At 39.7% G+C, this 14,307-nt stretch overlaps 1 long non-coding RNA gene across 4 annotated transcripts in view; it reads right to left on the reverse strand.

Moving 5' to 3' along the window:
* Window positions 1-14,307, reverse strand: part of LOC143857937 (uncharacterized) — a 35,297-nt gene that overhangs the window by 18,124 nt on the left and 2,866 nt on the right. For all 4 annotated transcript variants that reach the window (XR_013238811.1, XR_013238812.1, XR_013238813.1 and 1 more), the window contains exons 2-4: window positions 6,545-6,595; window positions 6,388-6,459; window positions 6,040-6,139 (exon numbers count right to left, since the gene is read on the reverse strand). This is a non-coding gene — a long non-coding RNA (uncharacterized LOC143857937). The remainder of the gene's footprint in view (window positions 1-6,039; window positions 6,140-6,387; window positions 6,460-6,544; window positions 6,596-14,307) is intronic.

Raw genomic sequence — 14,307 nt, forward strand, 5'->3', positions numbered from 1 at the left:
AAATATTTCAGCCCAAACGAAATGTTTAGGCCAAAATTTAAAATGATGAGCAAGATTAAGAGATACAGGATTTAGGTTGAGATGGGAAAGGTAAAACAATAAAAAATTAGGGTTTTGAATTTTATCAAAGGAAAGAATATTTCTGATTCCTGAGTGGATTGTTTTTACATAGGAAGCCAAGAAAAGAATAGATAAAATAGGAGAAATCTAGGGCGTGTTCGGAAACCCTTATTAAATGAGGTTTTCCGTTTTGATAGATGACGCAAATGTGAGAAACGAAAAAAATTGCAAAAGTGGGTGTTCAGCAATCACAACCTGCTAGGTCCGTTTCCACCAAATTTGCCATTTTCACCCTTAAAAGATGGGATTCTGTAGAGTGACTAGGAGTTGCTTCCCCAGATTCTCATCAATCTGTTTTGGGCCCAACTTTGTACTAGGGAATGAGAATCATTGCCGAACACGCCCCTAGATTTCAAGTAATGAAAAAAATAAGATACTTACCTCAAGTCATCCCACCAAGACTTTTCTTTGGCATCTTACCAAAGATGGTGAAGATATAGATAGAATCACACAAGCAATCTGGAGGCTTCGCACCAGGAGTACTTCTGGCCACCTTTTGATTGAAAGAAAACAACAGATCATTTAGGAACAAGACTAATATTGTTCAAAAGATATGTTGGAATATTAAGGACTCAATCATTAGGAGTCTTCTATTTCTTTTTCCAGGTTGCAGTCCAAAAGGGAAGTGAGATTATCAATTGCCATATTCTGATGATGATTTCTACTGTGAGATAGTGCCCGTCACCATCCAACACTAAGCTAAATTTCCACGGGTACTCCATGGGTAATCCACGGTCGGCAAGTGCGGGAAACGTGTTTAGAGACAAGAATGGGATTACTCATTATCCGTTCTGTGATCTAATTGATAGAATTGATTCCAATGAGGGACAGATTGGAGCCTTGATAACAGGACTGAGAATATTAAAGTGGGAGTTTAGTGCTCCTCTCATCTGAAGGTGATTCATCAAATGAGATTTTGGGAATAGAAGAAGCATGGGACCGTGGACATTAGCCTCTGTTATTGATGAGATTGTCGATGTTTGTACTGTTGCAAATGTTTCATTCACTTGCACACCAAGATCAGCCAATGACATTGTTGATTCATTGGCTAAATCTGGTGTCTGTAGGGATCATTTGTATGAAGGACAACCTCTAGTCCTATGTAATCTTCGGTTCTTTTTCTTTAGGATATCAATTATCTTTACAGAAAATCTCCCCAGAACTGAAAGAATTGGATGCTAAATTAATTTTACTCTAAATATGAGAAGTTCTATAGATGCTTTAGCCTAGGACAATAGGTACAAGAAGGGTTTTCAGCTTGGAAACCTTCGAAGCAGGAGTTTAGCACTTTCAATGATGATATTATATGTATTGTAGGGAATATCTGTAAAACATTCGTTTTGTTAGATAAACGGGGGAAGTGACTCTACTTTGGTTTGTAATTCTAAATCTATCTAGTAAGGGAATGAATCTGTGTGCCCTTGTCTCCCATCACATGGAGCAATATGGCCCCAAAAGGTAATAAACCTAATTTTAATGGAGGAGCATCACTAAGACCTTCAAATGAACTTTTGACCTTGTCTAAAAAAAGGAGGCTTGTTGGGGTTGTTCTTTAGTCATAACATAAAAGATGATGAGTTTAACACTGTTCTTATAACCTTGTTTGTTGGAAAGTGTATGTTCACAGGGGAAAAGAGATAGACGAGTATTTATGGGAACCGTTCTAGGACCCACATTAAAATTTTAAGTCTCATTTAGGTCCTTTAAGTTATAGTAGGGGTACCACGGTCTTTTTCCATCAACATCACTTAGTTTATTTAAGTTATCGGTGTTTAAAATGGGGTCTACAACTCAACTCAACTCAACTAAGCCTTTGTCCCAAACTAGTTGGGGTCGGCTGTATCCTTTAAAATGGGGTCTACAAATACATTACGAAAATCTTGATAAGGGTAATTAAGTCATTATCATTCAAAAAAGGGGTAATTAAGTCATTTGCAATTAGTCGCTTAAGTTTAAGTGACCCCAAGGGCACACCCTTCCAACTTAAAGAAGTCTATTGGTCTATTTGAAGAGGTGGATTAAGTCTTGGACTTGGGGTCTATTAACTACCAACTTCTCCAAAAAGCTTAAGCTATTGGAGAAAGGCGTTACTTATCTTTTATACTTTTAAAACTCCCCCTTGCACGTGTGGCCCACTTGCCAAACACGTGGCACATGTGGTCCCACTTTGGGCCGACCATCGCATGTGGATTTTGCTATCCGAGAGGTTTGAACTTGAGAACTTTAGCTCTGATACCATGTTAACTTACCAACTTCTCCAAAAGCTTAAACTATTGGAGAAAGGCGTTATTTATCTTTTATACTTTTAACAGGGTCCAAGTTTTATTTGTCTGTAAATGTAAAATTGCAATTTGCTCTCTATCTTGGATGAATGCATGAGAAGAAGACCCTAAGGGGTAATCCCTCTCCCCTTTATTTTTTTTCTCTGATATTTCACTTAATTTTTATTTTTATTTTTTTTGCTCCAATCCTCTTTATTTTCAGTTCTTGATCTTTACATATTATTATTAACCCCGTCGTCCATTAGCCTAATCCAGTGTTGCATGGATTCGAATTCGCGTGTCAAGATCCAACACGGATTTGAGGTGTCGGATTTGGCAAACCCCCAAAAGTAGGATTCGGATTCGGTAATTTTAAAATAAAATAAAATGTTCACTATTTAAAATTCAATTATATGAGGAGAAGATGAGAAAGCACCGCTTAAGATGGTTTGAGCATAACCAACATAGGCCTTTGGATGCTCTAGTGAGAAGAAGTGACTAATGCCAAGTTGATGGAGTAAAACTGTAAAAAGAGGAAGGGGCAGATCGAAAACAACTTGGGTAGAAACAATGAGGAAAGAATTGAGGGCTAGGAACATAACAGAGAATATGACCTTTGGATAGGAGAGAAATGAAGAAAATGATCCATGTAGATGAACCCAACTAATGTCGGGATTAGACTTAGTCAATTTGAGCCGGGTAGACTCTTTCACCTTCTTAATGAAAATTTTCTAAAGGATTCATTAGTCGACCCCAACTAGTTTGGGACAAAGGCTTAGTTGAGTTGAGTTGAGTTGAGTTGAGTTGAGTTGAGTGTGTGTGTGTGTGGGGTGGGGAGGGGGAGGGGGGGGAGGATTTGCTACCATCCATCACAGAAGGCATTTCACAAAGCGTCTGTTGCATGAGAGGGCAGCCAAATAGGCTCAGATTTTGTCTTATTCATTTAATTCATCTGAGGTGGTTGCTCTCTCTTGCAACAGACACTCCGCGAAATGCCTACTGCGATGGACGCTAGCAAATCCCTATGCATATATATTCATGAAAAAATTGAAGGTAGAGAGGGTAGACTCTAGTTGAGGCGAGTTTTGCATTAAGAAAGTTGGGAAGGAGGAAGGGGACGGATGTTCAAGGGTCGAGGAGCTAGGGTTTTTATTAAAAGAGTACGGGTTGTGCTTTCATATTAAAAAAGTTAGGAAGAAAATACGTTTAAAGGGAAAATATATAGGATTCACATTTCAAAAGAGACAACGATGAATCGGATTCGCCCGAAAAAAACAAGATTCATGCGGGACACAGCTACGACAAGAATCCGGGTGCGTCCCACGTGAATCCATGTCCGATTCGGATGCAGAGACGTGTCGACATGGATTCGGCATAGGGGGGCAAAGAATCCATGCAACATAGGTCTCATCAAAACCATTGTTTGCACCTTCCCGACACATTCCTAGCATGCATATGCACCCTTCTAAATCTACGCTAAACCTAGTAGAAATATTTTTCCAATCTAATCACATATTTTAGGACCCAAAACCCTAATTTTCACCCTTAACGTCCCTTTCATAGATTCGTCCTACACCAACTTGTTATTGAGCTGCATGCATAATGATCTTTCCGTACCCATCTGTCATCAATTATGTACTCTGGACCCAAAAGGAGCTTTTTCCTTTAAATCTTTCTTCAAGCTTCTTTGCGAGAAGGGAGGATTTACTTTGAGGTGACAGAGACTTTGGCAGTTTGGCATGCCCTTGTTCTGCATTCAAGCTTTCTCGTGGTTATTGTTGTTAAAGAATATTAGTACCATGGATAGGCTTCAAAGGGGAGGTGTTTCCATATTGCCAACAAATATACTACATGTTTGGAAGCAGAGGAATCAATTGACCATCTAGTCATGCATTGTGAGGTATCAAGCAAGGTGAGGATTGTCTTTCAGTATGGTTTGACATCCAATGGGTAATGCTGAAATCATTTCATGGCCTCTTTGAAGCGCGGAGGTGCATTCATCTTGGCTCTCTAGGACGATGTCTATGGCAGAAGTCTTTGTATAGAACTTCCTAGTGTATTAAGGCGGCAACCATTATTCGCACTCTATCGAAGGAGTTTGTTGTTTCTCTTTTCAGGTTATAGCCCAGAAGTGGAGTGAGACTATCAATTGCCAAATTCTGAAGAAGATTCCTACTGTGTGGAAGTGTTCGCCGCCATCCATCAGTGAGCTAAATTTCAACGCGTGTTCCATGGATAATCCAAGGTCAGTGAGTGTGGGAAGTGTATTTAGCGACATGAATGGGACTGCTAGTTATTCGTTCTCCAATTCAATTAGTGGAAATGATTCCAATGAGGCTGAGATCAGAGCCTTGTTAATAGGATGGAGAATATTCAAAAGGGAGTTTAGTGCTCCTCTCATCTGAAGGTGATTCATCGATTGGGATTTTGTGGGTGGAAGGATCGCGAGACCGTGGAGATTAGTCAATGTTATTGATGACATTGTCGACCTTTGTAATTTCACAAATGTTTAATTCTCTCGCATACCTACATCAAGCAACGACCTTGCTGATTCATTGGCTAAATCCGGTAGGGACCATTTGTATGAGGGGCAACCTCTACCCCTACATAATCTTTTGTTCTTTTTCTTCAAAACACACACACACACACACACACACACACACACACACACACACATATATAAAGGATATATGGTTTGTGAGCTAGAGCTCAGCCTGAGATGGTTTGTTAGGAACACCCTATCTATGTGAGGTCCTATAGAATGAATGGGTTGGATGAGTCAAAGAACATGGAGATGGTGTATTTGTGAGCTCTAGCTCACGAACCGCGCCCCCATATATAAATCAGTTATCTTTAAAAAAAACATGTCTTTCCAAAATAGATAATTTGGATGCTAAATTAATTTTATTTTAAAAAACAGGAAGCCTGATAGATGCCTTAGGCTAGGAGAATAGGAACGTGGAGGGTTTTCAATTTGGAAACATTGGAAACAAGAGTTTAGCACCTACAATGACAATATTAAGGTTATTGTGGGGAATGGCTATAAAAAACTCGTTTTGTTGGATAAAAGCGGGGAGGGAGTCTACATTTTTGTTGGAATTTCCAAATCTATTTAGTAAGGGAATGAATCTGTGTGCCCTTGTCTCCCATTACATGGACCAATATGCCCCCAAAAGGTGATAAACCCAATTTTAAGGGAGGACCTATCACTAAGAGCTTCAAATGAACTTTTTACCTTCTCTAGAAAATTTAAGAGTGTTTTCATCCCATCATCCAGTTAGTCTGATGAGATAATTTGACCCACAGCTCAAAAAGGTGATTTTTGGGTTAAGTCATATTACTCTCTGACGTAATTTTTCCAAGCCTTGGCGCGAGTTAGCTCACTGTTTCAACTAAGTATCACAAACATGGAGGACTGTTCAACTCAAGAATGAGTAAACTAGTGACCAGATAGAACAATGATTATGGTCAACCTAGAGCATAACACATTGATCACTTCTGCGTTTACAAAATATACACATTGATCACTTGTGTCTACAAATATACGATAAATTCTGCTCATAACATCATGGATTCATGGTTTTATGAAAAAACAGGGACTATACGCTAAGTAAACATTAAGACACTAAGAGAAAAACATTATAGCACATAGACATACCTACACCACAGGCTACTTCAAAGTCATTCAATTGAAAATTATCTGGACCAACACTTTTAAGAAATGACAAAGCTGATTCTAACCGTGTTGGATTTTTAATCTGCAATAAGTACACTTCATAATGAGAATACTGGAACTGCAGTAAGTTTCTTGAAAAAGAAAACAATCACAAATATGTTTTGCGAACAAAATATTTCCAATTTAAGTAAAAATTAGTGCAAAATCAACTTCTCCAATGGTCCCAATCAAACAGTGTGCAATTTATATTGAATTTTTCTTATCATTCTTCAAAATATTGTGCAAATTGTTGAAGTTGGATGAAAAAAATAGGGATCACCAAGATTCAACCTTTGTTGAGACAATGTATTCGAGTAAAGTTGGCCTATGAACAAGTGCATTAGCTGGAAAGTTCGTTGCCACCTGCTCCATTTAAATAAGCACCGATATCACAAACCATTATAAAACATCTCTAATAAAAACTTTTGGTAACAACTAAAATGATTACCGTGTATAAAAGATTTCCAACAGCCTTGCTACATCCATTTTCCACAGAAGCCTGTGAAAAAAGGGGGAAAAATGAAAGAACTTCCCCTTTTAAAAATTCTGACTAAGAAAATGACAAAATATTATTGTAAATGCACATTAAAATACTCTCCAACATCTATGTTACATTAAGACTATTAGACACTGTACAGTCCCTTCAAGCCTGCTCGAAAAAGCCAAAAATCAATCTCCCAAGAAACAGCATTTGGATATAGCTCACACGATGGCACAATGTGATAGTACAAAATATTTTAAGAATAATCTAGAACAAGCAATTTTCAGAAAAAAAATCTAGAACAAGCATGGAGCTAGATGGAAAGAAAAAATGAGATAGATGCATCTTCATGGTATGTCAAAGGTGCCTTACATGAAAGACTTAAGTACTTTGAAAAGGCAAACACATTACACATGTACATCTGCTTGAACTTATCTTTAGCATCTACATCTGCCCCTTTAGGGATTAATTATTATGGGAAAATATGGAGACTGGTGTGAGTCGGCAGGACGACAGCTGGGAAGGGGAGTTTGGGGGCATGGTAGTAGGTGTGCTGTGTTAAAGGTGTTTTCTCATCATTCACCAGGGTGGGACAGAAACGGATTAAGGCTTTGGAAGGATTTGTGGCTGAGTCAATTCCCACTATGCCATGCTTATCCAAGTTTCTATATGGTAGTGAATGAGCAGAGGGTTCATGCCATTAATTGCTATGGGTGAGGGGTGCTGTGGTGTGGTCTTGGTCCTTAGCAGTAAATTGAACGATGAGGTGATAGTTTTTACTTGATTTTCTTAGTCAGGGGTGGTGTGGTGTGGTTTTGATCCTTAGCAGTAAATTGAACAATGAGGAGAGAGTTTTTACTTGAATTTGTTAGTCGTTGGATGTGTTTTCCTCCTTCCTTAATGATAGGAGGATTTGGTCATTGGATCCTTGTTGTACGTTCTTGGTTTGTTTGTTATTTCGATGGCTCATTAGAGGATGACCCCCTCTTTCAATTGGATAGAGGTTTGGAGATCTTTTGCACCGCCTAAGGTGCAAAACCTTTGTTAGAAGACGGCTCATCAAAATATCAATACATCAATGTCTTAAATAGAAATATCTGTCATTTGTTGAATAAATGTGTTTTGTGCAAGATGGATGAAGAGTATCACAATCATATTCCCGCTCATTGCAAGTTGGCTTAGAATGTTTGGACTGTTGGTTGTTTAGACAATTACTAGAGGGGTGGAATTATCGCCACCTAGGGAAGAAAGGCTGAAGATTAAGGCTTATGATCCCTAATGTGGGTTGCTTGGGTTTAATGGAACGAAAGAAATAAGACATTTGAAGGCAAAATCACTTGCTCAGGTCATTTGGGAGGTCCTAAAGCCTCATTTATTCATGTACCATTGAGAAGGAGGAGCTTAGTGGATATTCTAACCAACATTTTCATAGAAAATGGGAGTTGACTACTATGGGTAAGCATGGGAAGAAGGACATGAAACATAAATGACCCTCTCCCCCTCTCTTCCCAACTCTGCCACTCCTGTTGCCTCCCAGTACCCTTAAGCTCAACTTTGATGGTACATCTTTGGATAACCCGTGTCCAGTGGGCATTAGGGGGTGAATTGTAGAATCAGTTGGGAAACATGGTGTCAATCTCTCAGGTCCAACTTGGTGGAAGGATTCTAACAAGGCGGAGGCATGTGGACTTTTGAGTTTTGACAGGGATTAAGCTTCTTGACATTGATTATGTAAGTAACCTTAGTGAAAAGGGGAACTTTTCCAATGGCATATTGTCCGGCCCATGGAGCTTAGTCACCACTAGGATGAGAATACAGAACATTGAATTTGGAACAATTTTTCTATTTCTTATATTCCTAGATTGCAGACTTCCCGAGTAAAGGGGGGTTGTTCGAGGAGTTTCTTTGTATGCAGGGAAGCCTCTAACCGTTATACAATTTTGCTTCCTTTCAGTACTTTTATAATTTTGCTTTCATTGAGTTAATAAAGTTTTCTTCAACATCTCAAAAAAAAAAGAGTTGATTGGCCAAACTTGCTCAAAATAGCAGCAAACAAAATTATCGGATCATCAATGTATTGCAAAAGGAAAATCGATATTGCCTAGGTTAATCTCAAAATCTAAGATAATAGCCTATTGCAGCCCATGCTTTGAGCAAAAAGAGCACTAAGCCCAGCCCCAATCCATTATCGAGGAGTGCCTAAATTAGAAAGAAAAATAAAAGAAGACGAGGAAAGAGTGGACAGCAATGATGATGTCATCGATACTTAGGTTGCAACTTGGGTAGAGTAAAACCTGATTCGCATCAGCCCAACCAAAAAATACCCCAAAATGGGTTCAGAAATCCTGGGTCTTGAGATGGAATAATTTTCAGGTTGAAAAAACTGAACCAATCTTGGGTCGGGTTGGTTTTAAAGCAAAAAAAAAACCATCCTAACACCACTAGATCTTCAAAACTATTAAAGTATAAAAGATAAATAACGCCTTTTCTCCAACAGCTTAAGCTTTTGGAGAAGTTCGTAAGTTAACATGGTATCAAAGCCAAAGGTCTCGAGTTCAAACCTCTCGGATAGCAAAAATCCACATGCGATGGTCGGCCCAAAGTGGGAACACATGTGCCACATGTTTGCCAAGTGGGCCACACGTGCGGGGGAGTGTTAAAGTATAAAAGATAAATAAGGCCTTTCTCCAACAGCTTAAGCTTTTGGAGAAGTTGGTAAGTTAACAAAAACATAAAATGTTTTCCTCACTTCTTCATTAAAACTTATAAGATAAACCCTAGCACTCCTCTCTTATCCAACGCACTTGACGGTCGACACCCCTCCACTTCTCTCTTCTCCAATCCCCTTCATTCGTACAAACTCCATGCCACATGGTGAAAACCATTAGTTGCATCAAACAACTCTTCATAGGAGATGCATTTTCAAACCAAAAATCATTAGTTGAATCCTCGCTTGCACTATTGCTTAATGGCACGTGCAAAATCCCGACCCAACCCTACTTGAGAAATTATCTCGGGTAGGGTCGGGTTTATGACTCTGGGGTTTTCCTATAAAAACCCAACCCAAGATAGTTTCATAAAAAGGTAGGGTTCTGGAAAAGCCGAACCCCCGACCCAAGTTGCAACACTATGACATCATGTTGGCGAATAGGGCCCGTGGTGCTTTTGGAATTTTCTGGAGCAGTCTTCAATGATTTCCAAACTTGAATTGCAAAATAGAAACTGGACTGCTACTTTTGTTTATATTTTGGACACTTTCTATGAAAGAAAATACGTCAAGAATAACTATTAGATGGGTCAAAGCTGGGATTTCAAATTAGGAACAATAGGAGACTAAAGAAATTCCCTTTTTAAGAGTCATTTCAGAGACTGTGTTACAGTAATCTTTACTTGTTATTGTTCATGTTACTGTTCACAAGTTCTATTATTAAAGAATTAAAAATTTAGTTGCTTTCACTAAGTCAATTTAATCTCCCAATTCAATTCCTTAATGCATTTGAATTTCTCTTTAGCTTTTTTTTTTTTTTAAATATATTTCTCTTTAGCTATTGTGCCATTTAGATTCTAGTTTTATTGCATTATTTGGCATTAAAAAAACAGTTTCTCACTTAGGCCGATCAGTTTGGTAGGGGGGCTATATAAAATTCTGGCAAAGGTATTAGCAGAGAGAATTAAGAAGGTGTCACCTATGCTGGTCTCTCAAGTCAGTGTACATTCATTACTAAGCGGCAAATTGTAGATTGTTCTCTTATCGCTAATGAGACAATTGACTTCTACTCCAAGATGGGTGAGAAAGGCATTGTCTATAAATTAGACATGGAAAAAGCGTATGATAGGGTGGAGTGGGAGTATCTTGAATACTTGCTTAGCCGTGTGGGATTTGATTCGAAATGGAGGTCGTGGATAAGAATTTGCATTTCATCAGCTTCGTTCTCAATCAAAATAAATGCTTCACCAAAAGGTTTCTTCAAGTCTTCAAGAGGATTGAGACAAGGAGACCCATTATCCCCTTTCCTCTTTGTTTTAGTTGCAGAGACATTAAGCAGATTAGTAGACAAAGGGAAAGAAGTAGGTCTAATCGAAGGCTTTAAGATTGGGGAAGGTCAGCTAGAGGTTGCCCATTTACAGTTTGCGGATGATACTTTGATCTTCAGTTCTCCGAACCTTGTCAGAGTGGTAAACCTTAAAGCAATTATGAGGTGCTATGAGATGATAATTGGTCAAAGAACAAATTTCCACAAGTCGAAAGTTTTTGGCATAAACACTCAATCCGAGAAGATGAGTGGCTTGGCAAGAGTAATGGGTCATATGGACTCTTTTCCATCTACTTACTTGGGATTAACTAGTATTGGTACTCCAAGAAAAGAAAGTTGGGAGCCCATTGTAGATAGAGTAGAGAAGAGGCTTGATACTTGGAAAAGAAATTCGGTGTCCAAAGGAGGTAGACTTACACTGATAAAAGCAGTATTGGCTAATATACCCATCTATCAGCTCTATGTGTTCAAATGTCCTATGAGTATCATTCAAAGATTGGAAAAAATACAAAGGAGATTTTTATGGGGTGGGTCAAATGATAAGAAAGGCATCCCCATCGTAAGCTGGGAAGAGGTGAGCAAGCCCATCAAGGTCAGTGGACTTGGTATCAAAAGAATCAAAGAGACAAATCAAGCTTTGTTAGGCAAATGGCTTTAGAGGTTTGGGGAGGAGGAATCTCAATTGTGGGTTAAAGTCATTGAAATGAAGTATGGTTCACAAAAAGGACACTGGCAGTCTGAGGATAAGTTTAGGAGGTCAGGGAAAACCATATGGAGGGATGTATTGTATTTCAAAGCCAAGTCCTTGGAAGGAATCAGATTCAGAGTTTATAATGGGGAAAGAGTTCGGTTTTGGTAGGACAAATGGTGTACAGATATGCCTCTAAAAGATGTTTTTCCTCGGTTGGTTGCGCTGGCCTCTAATAAGGAAGTTATGGTTAATGAGTGTTTCAGTCGAACAAATGGCAGGTTGATATTGTCTCCTCCTTTTAGAAGAAACTTCTCTGCAGGGAACTAGAAGTGGTGGGAAGGCTTCTACAGTCGCTAGAGCAATGTTATATCAAGCTAGATGGAGAGGATAGAAGAATATGAGTTTGGGACTAAGATGGGGAATTTTCAGTCAAATCTCTTTACCATAAGCTTCTACCTTGCCTCGATCCCTCCAAAGTGGCCAAAGTATGGGCCATCAAAGCACCGCCGAGGGTATGCATCTTTATATGGGTCGCATGGCTAGAGAGGATCCAAACTATTGATTTCCTCCGAAAAATGAAAATGTTAATCACTAATCATTGCGCATTGTGTTTAGATTCGGGTGAATCTGTGCACCATATCCTGGGTCTTTGTAAGATGGCTAGAGAGGTATGGGGTAGATTACTTTGCAGATTCGGGATAGATTGGGTGTTCCCAGCGAAGTTCCAAGAGTTGATGGAAAGTTGGGCAATGGTTCCTTGGAAAAGTAAAGATTAAAGATTGTGGCATGTCTCTTTCATGGCCACGATATGGGTTCTTTGGAAAGAACGAAATGCAAGAGTATTCAAGGGATTTGCTAAAGGAGCCCAATTCCTTTTCAATAAGGTCATTTCCTTAACAATATATCATGGGTAAAAGGCCTAGAAAGCTTCAGATTTGTATCGGCTTACGACTTATGGCACGGCTGGAAGGAAATATGTAGCACTTCTAGTAATGAGCCAAAATTTTCTCAAGCTTGGTCAACCCCGACAGATGGACTATTAAAGCTTAATTTTGATGGCTCTAGCCTTAGTAACTCAGGGCCTTAGAGAATTGATGGTTTGTTAAGAGATGAAAGAGGAGTTTTATGGCCATTTAGTGGCCCAATTGGAGTAGCGGATGCTAACGATGCGGAAGTCCATGCCATTCACCAAGGAATTAAACTGCTTCTCAATGTGGACTTGAACAAGGTTGTGACTGAAGGGGATTCTCTCAACGTCATCAGGTAGGTAAGAGGTGCACATGTGCCTCTCCACAGAGATTTGCCGCCTTATTCGATGAGATTCTTGATAGATTGGGCTCGGCTTCGATCTCTTTCCATCATGTTAAGCGGTCGGCCAATGGGGCTTTTTTATTTTCTCCCTCCCTAATTGTTGATTTCCTATGTTCTTTTTCCTTTCTTCTTTTGCTCTCTTTTGTTGTATTTTTGGGTCCTCCTCCGCCCCTTTCTCGGTAGTGAAATCTTTTAGCCATTCAAAAAAAAAAAAACAGTTTCTCACCAAAGGGCTTGCCAAATTTTGTGATTGCTGCAATTTTTCGACTTCTACTATGGTTGAACAAGGAAGTGGCAAGAATCAACATACAAGGTTAAGAGACCGATCATGATGCACAAAAAGATGCAAAAAATGCGGCTCCTTCAACATCAATATGACAAGTTGAAAACAACAGGAATTGACAATTTGAGGCTTCGACGCAAGGATTCATTCAATGGGACTTAGCCCCTCCCCAATCTGAGTTTGCCTCTAATGCTTCAGTAAATCAAACCACGCGTAACCATTTGACATTGTTGGTGGAAGAAACCTGAACCAAGTTCTGGACTTGGTCCGTCTCTAGTTTCAAGCCACGCATAGGGGAGATGCCGATGATTTTTCCAAACATCCCATGACATCCAAACTTGAGTGCATTAAGAGAGAGACGAGTAACAATAAGTATCAAGAGGCTGCTAACCAAAAATGAAGGTCACGAGTTTCCAACGAAGGCGATCTTGTTATGGTGTATCTTTGACGATAAAGGTTTTGATGGGTACATAAATAAAAGATGACAATTCCTATAAGGTTGAGATAGGAAGGATATGACTCTCCTATATTTAATGTGGCCAATTTGTTCAAGTTTCAAGGTGGTCATAAGACAGGCAACATAGAAGTACACATCCCTTTTACAAAGAAATCTAACGGGAAGATCATGCATATGCTTGACAAGAAGATAATGCAATCTCGTGGTAAGACCACCAGTGGATAGTACCAAGGTGACGGAAGAAGAACTGAGATGCAACAATGTTCAATTGTTTGATGATTTTGAAGATAAAAACTCGAGAATTAGTTCTCTTCAAGCAGGTGGGGTGGGGTGGGGTGAGCCCCCGCCTTCTCAAAATCACTGAGGCTGTTCCAGCAAGCAGCCCATTCATTACTTCTCCCTCCCTGGGTGTAGCGCTCATCAGACGTGTGGCAGCCGCGATGCTGGAATATTGAGTATGTATATGTTTTAGATTTCATATGTGCTATGGGGGAGTGGTGATGGTGGTGGTGTGCGTGCGTGGGTGTGTGGCTGGTGGTGGTGGTGTGTGTGGTGGTGGTGTGGTGGTGGTGTGTGTGTGGGTGTGTGGCTGGTGGTGGTGGTGGTGTGCGTGCGTGCGTGCGTGTGTGGGTGGTGGTGGGGAGGGAGGGCGTAAAATTTAGCCAGCGGAGAGCTATCAGAGTGTGAGAGAAGAACAAGAAAATAAGGAATAGAAGAAAAAAATATATCCGGAAGAGGGGGTGCGAACTGCTGAGATCACCATGACATATGATGATGTCAGCAGAAGCCCATTGGCAGAATGCAAAATGAATTTAAGAATCTCTGTTATTTTTAGGGCACGTTTGGCTGAGAGGAATTTGTTTTCATGATAAATCGGGCATCTTCAAGTGTGAAGTCCCTGAAAATCAGGAAACAAGATCCCGGAAACGGCTGTCTCCGTGATGAGAAGTTGCT

This window comes from Tasmannia lanceolata, unplaced genomic scaffold (genome assembly GCF_043159265.1).
Source record: "Tasmannia lanceolata isolate RefF3 unplaced genomic scaffold, GAP_Taslan_0.1 ptg000025l, whole genome shotgun sequence".
Lineage (NCBI taxonomy): Eukaryota > Viridiplantae > Streptophyta > Magnoliopsida > Canellales > Winteraceae > Tasmannia > Tasmannia lanceolata.